Genomic DNA, 6,000 nt, shown 5'->3' with positions numbered 1-6,000 from the left:
TGAATTCCATACATTCAGAAAACAGTCTGACAGCTTGTCTTCAGTTTTGGTCCTGAGGGTATTTTGCGTGACCGAGATCTTCACAATTACCTCATTGCAAACAGATTTGTTCCCATTTATTTCCATCTTGGCTACATCCTGAATAATACAGAATTTTTCTTTATAATGAAAGATCCTCAAATATTCAACCAGCCATCATTCTCTGCTGCATCGTCAGTGATCAGTTAATTAACAAACGATTTAATTCACTTTCTCTTCATTATAAATATTTTCGGCACGTTAGCTGATGCAATAAAATATATTAATAATGAAGTAACCGGGTAAAATGTCAGCATTCTTATGGAGTATTTTATTGACATTGAATGGAATTGGGGAAAAGCTTTTAATGTCAGTGTTCAGATTCTCCCATTCCCCCTCCACCTCTGAACTATTCAGATTCAATTACATGATGCTCAAATGTTGCCGAATCCAAATTATTCAGTTGCTACGTCACTTTCAACGATATGGGACGGAATTTCCCCCAAAAATGTCTAAGGGTCATAACAATGAAAGAAATGTGGTGAGTGGGGCGGTCTCTCAGGTGCCACAATCACCCCACAATCACCCCACACTCAGTCAGCTTTTTGGACAGTGCTGAGTTGTGCACCAGTGCTGAGGGTGGGAGGGTAACGGTGAGCCCGGCTGCAGAGAGTTTGGCACTGTTTCACAATGGCTCCCTGATAGTGCACTGGGAGACCCCCTCCCTCAGGGGCGGCATGCTTCTTCCCCTCCAGCACGAGTCGCCCACATCGGAGCATTAGGGCTCCCACGACGTGTGCCCCCTACCAGACCCCCGACATGCCTCCCATCAGGACCCCTCCACGACCCGCCTCTGCAAGACCCCCTCGCGTAGTCTCCCTCTAACGGCCTCCACCCAGGCCCCACACCCTGGTACACTGGCAGTGCCCAACTGGCACTATTGGGGTGCCTGGTGACCACTGCTTAGTAGCCACAGCCTGGTGGCTAGTGCCTAGTGGGCACTGCCCAGCTATGCCCCCATCAACCCAGGGGTCTTCATTGGTCTCTGAGCAGCCCCCGTGTGACCATTGCGCCTTGTCTGTGCTCGTGGAGACCTGTACTGCTTCTCGCCGTTATCGCGTCTCACTCAAAGGCTGGAAGATTCCTTGCACCGGGTTTCAAATGGATTATAAATATTTACATGCTGCTTTAAATATGCGGTTTGTGCCATTGGAGAGGGGCAGGAAATATAACAAATTGTTTGGCGCTGGGTACAAATTGGAGTTTTAGCATCGCATGCTAGTTTTCCAGCTCGTTCTGGTGGTTGCCGGGTGCAGGTGAGGTGGTGAAATTGTGCCCGTGGCTGAGATTGCCTCTCTGAGATGTAAATGTGAAGTGAAAATCTAACAGTTATTCATAAAGTTTTCCTCGCTCCCTGGTTGGGCGGGGCATTTATTTTCCCGAGTGTTTTTATCATGTTGCAGTCAAGGGCAGAAGAATGATTCCTGAAGGTTTATTCGGAGCAGGATACAATTTCTGATGATCTAGTTCCACAGCCACATCTCCACTTTTAGCAGCTGTGTAACAAAGCATTTGTTTGCAATTTCTCTAACGTGCAAGAGACTGGATACTTTATATTTGAGGATGCTTTAATTCTGAAGTTCAAAGAGAATGTTGAAGTTACATCTGAAAGGAAGACTTATGATTTTAGAAGTTAAGTCTTGGAGGGAGACAAGTGGAATTATACTTTTCAGTTACTTTGAGGAACAAATATTTGAATAGGAAACAAGCCGAGAATTTGCCAAAAGGATGTTGATATATAATGTGTAAAATTGATATTGGACCAGTGACCATTGGTATGTTTTAGGTGGTTAAACTCCTTTCCCTAAATAAACGGAGTTATGTTTACTTTCACATCTTTACTATGCTGAATGTGTGTGGAATTCAAACACAATGCAAACTGAAAATTCAGCTGAAGAAAACTCTCAGTTCGTGGATACGAAAAGCAGAGATAATGTCAACTGGGAAAGAGCAGGAGAAACCAAATATCATTGGCAAAAGCTGGGGTGTTTGACAGAGTGAAGCATTGTGATTCAGAAAGATACAATGAGTATTGAAGAGCTGTTGATAACCATAAACAATCTGTTAAAATTGAGAATATCTAGTGGTCTGTTTATGGAAATATTGTGTTAAATTAAAACTTCTCCGTGCTAAAAACTCTGAATTTTATATGAAGGAGCTTTGTTGAAAAGGGGGAAAATTGGTTGAATCGAGGTTCACTGAACAACCTCAGATTGCCATTTCCAAAAAGCATTTCCTTTCTGATCAAATTATATTCAGCAGAAAATATGCCTACTGTCACACAAAGCTTTGTACTGGCTTTCCCTTCTTCTGTTCACAGTCATGAATCAGAGTTTATAATTCTGGCATTCCATTGACTCTTTATTGTACGCACACCTTTTACCAAAGCTGGGATAATGGTCTTGTGAGACATTTTATCCGTGTTACCACTTTACTCATGAGCCAGAAGGGACTGTGCTGTGTGTTGGAAAATAAATATAAATTGGAGGAATTCAACACATTAGAATATTTTGATATCATTCTCCCCGTGTCTGCGTGGGTCTCCTCCGGGTGCTCCGGTTTCCTCCCACACTCCACAGCTGTGCGGGTTGGGCGGATTGGCCAGAGATAGGGTGGGGGAGAGTCTGGGTGGGATGCTCTGTGTAATAGCAGGTGCTGCCACTGTGCCACCGTGCTGCCTTTTAGCAAATAATGATCACAAATAGGAACTCTGGACAATCCCTCTCTCTCTCTGTATTTCAGAGGCACTGAGACTCGTGTGATGCTGATCTTGGCTAAGAATGTTTATCTCACACAGATTGGATCTTGCTTTTTAGCTTCTCATTGAATCGAATCACTCAACTAGCAGGTGTGTTGAAGTAGTGACAGCTATGTTTAAATTGACATACCTCTATTTAAAATGTACAGCTACAAAACACACATCAAAATCCGTTTTGCCTCCATTCTCCTGGGTCAAATATAAATTCTACAGACAATGATGGTATAATAACAAGCCTGCATTAGCTGTAATTTAGAAAATGACTGTCTTGGCATTTCGCAAATGGAAATAAATCACAGAGAGACAGATCGGAATTCTCCAGTCTCACTCATCCACTACCGCTGCCAGCGAGAACGGAGAATCTGGCACTCAGCCCAGCCGCGGGGCGAGGGCGGAGAATCCCAGCCGCGGGGGCGAGGGCGGAGAATCTGGCACTCAGCCCAGCCGCGGGGCGAGGGCGGAGAATCTGGCACTCAGCCCAGCCGCGGGGTGAGGTTGGAGAATCCCAGCCGCGGGGTGAGGTTGGAGAATCCCAGCCGCGGGGGCGAGGGCGGAGAATCCCAGCCCCGGGCGAGGGCGGAGAATCCCAGCCGCGGGGGCGAGGGCGGAGAATCTGGCACTCAGCCCAGCCGCGGGGTGAGGTTGGAGAATCCCAGCCGCGGGGTGAGGTTGGAGAATCCCAGCCGCGGGGGCGAGGGCGGAGAATCCCAGCCCCGGGCGAGGGCGGAGAATCCCAGCCGCGGGGGCGAGGGCGGAGAATCCCAGCCGCGGGGGCGAGGGCGGAGAATCCCAGCCCCGGGCGAGGGCGGAGAATCCCAGCCGCGGGGGCGAGGGCGGAGAATCCCAGCCATGGAGGGAAAGATTAGGAAGAGTTACAGAAGCATTATTAAAAACTGGATTTTTATTAAGAAAATCTTTAAAGACGCAGACAAAAGTCGAAGAGAGAAGGGTTTAGGCAGGAAATTCCTGAGAGTAAGTTAAAGACAGCTGAAAACTTTCCCATCAGTTGTGAGTAAAGATTGTGGGGCAGACTTTTTATTGTACTGTTATAATGAACAAAGGGCAGAAATCATTTTCCCACAGGGAGGAAATTAATATCAAAGAAATGATTGTGTATTAAATTATGTGCAGGAGATATGGCTTACACTGCAAACTCATGATAAGTAGCTGTAGTACCTGTTAGTCGTGCAGTGATGCTGTGATAAGTGAGTCCAATTTCCTCGGTGTGTGATGCACGATTGCTGGGAAAAACAGCCACTCTGCATCATAATTTGTTGTATAAGTGAGTTCCTACAAATCGCTCAAACTCATTTCTCAATTGCGCATTTTTAAAGATAAGAGTTTAGATGAAATTTAAAATAACATATTTCACAACCAACCTTTTCTGTTCTTTAATGTCTCCGTTAATGTTATCACCTCAAGGCTTGAGCCTTTTGCAGAATTTGGGGTTTAGTTTTTATGTTGTCTGTCCTGACTTGTGCCTCAGGGTGACATTTTGACTGTAGAGACTGAGCATCTAGAGTGCACTTCATATCCAAAACAGTTCAGGACCAGTCAATGGCACTGAAAGAACATCTCTCATTGATTTTTTAATATGTCTTCTGTACAAATAATTATGTTAAAAGACAGTTTTCAGATTACGCACTTGTACTAGAATTGTGTTCTGTAAACTTCAGTGAGTGTACTAACTGAAAAATGAGAGTTTCTTTGTGTTAATGTTGGTTCAACTCCCAAAACATCAGCTAATTTAAAAAAATACTTATCTCACCTATGTTCAGTTGGCAGTTAGAAAGCTTGATGCTAATTGCATATGAATGTGAGAGAGGAAGAGAAAGTGGTCAGGGAAATGTGAGAGAGAAACAAATTGGGGTCACAGAGCAATGGCGAGAGAAAGCGAGATATAATTGCTGAGATATTAACTGCTTAAATTAAAATTGGACCCAATATCTTTCATAGAATCCCTACAGTGCAGATGAGGCCATTCAGCCCATCAAGTCTGCACTGACTGTCTGACGGAGCATCCCACCCAGGCCCTCTTCCCCACCCTAGTCCTGCAACCCCAAACACTTATCAAGTTTTGAAGACAATTAATGATTTTGCTTTTTGCTTTATTGCCTGTTAGAAAATTGCAAACACTTACAAGAGACGCTTATCCCTAACATCCGTGAGATGGAAAGAGAGACAAACAATCTGTATATCAACAAAATTGCACTTTGAAAGCAAAGAAAGATTCATGAAGGAAGATTCCAGGATAGAGGGGAGGGAGAGGAGGGTGAGGGTGCATCTAACTTTCAGCATCTACCCCCATGGGCAGCGAGTGAAAGCAGGAGGAGCAGCTGAAAGGTCAAAGGTGAGAGGAATGTTAGCAAAGTCAAGGGGCAAAGGGTGATCAGGGCGTGTAAAGCAGGTGGGGTCAGGATAGTGATTGAAATGGGAATGGGCAGTCGGAAAATGACATGGTACAGCAAATTATTTATTTATTTATTTATTTAGTCAGTTAGTGTGGTTTTTTTTGGCCTTTACGTTTGTAGTAGTATTTTTCTTAACTTTAAAGTGAAAACTGGAAGTGGGCTGCTAAGGAGTCTGGGAAGGGTTTTTTAAGCGCGCGAAGTATAAAAAGGTAGGCTGCAGTATACAGCGGGCAGCGTCGGGAGCAGGCAGTGGAGTGTGTGGGAAGCAGAGTGTGAGCTATAAGGGCTTTGGCTCACAGGGCTTCGGGGGACAGGGCGAGAAGGGGTGAGTTTTTAAAAATTTCTTGTTTACTTTTCTGTGTGCCTTGGTATAAAGGGGCAAATATGAGTGTGAAGCCACTGTGTTGTTCCCAGTGTAGGATGTGGGAGGTCCTGGAGGCACCTGGCCTCCTGGACATCCACATCTGTGAGGGGTGTGTCGAGCTGCGGTTCCTGAGGGACCGTGTTAAGGAGCTGGAAGTGCAGCTCGAGGATCTTAGGCTGATGAGGGAGAATGAGGAGGTGATAGACAAGAGCTATCATCAGGTGGTCACACCAGGGCCACGGGTGGAGGCCAAGTGGGTGACGGCCAGGAAGGGTAAAGCTTGGGTGATTGAGAGCACCCCGGTGGATGTGCCCCTCCACAACAAGTACTCCTGCCAGAGTACTGCTGGGGGGGACAGTCTGCCTGGGGGAAGCAGCAGTGGCCATGTC

This window comes from Mustelus asterias, chromosome 6 (assembly GCF_964213995.1).
Source record: "Mustelus asterias chromosome 6, sMusAst1.hap1.1, whole genome shotgun sequence".
NCBI lineage: Eukaryota > Metazoa > Chordata > Chondrichthyes > Carcharhiniformes > Triakidae > Mustelus > Mustelus asterias.
Note: the sequence above shows the minus strand (reverse complement) of the source record.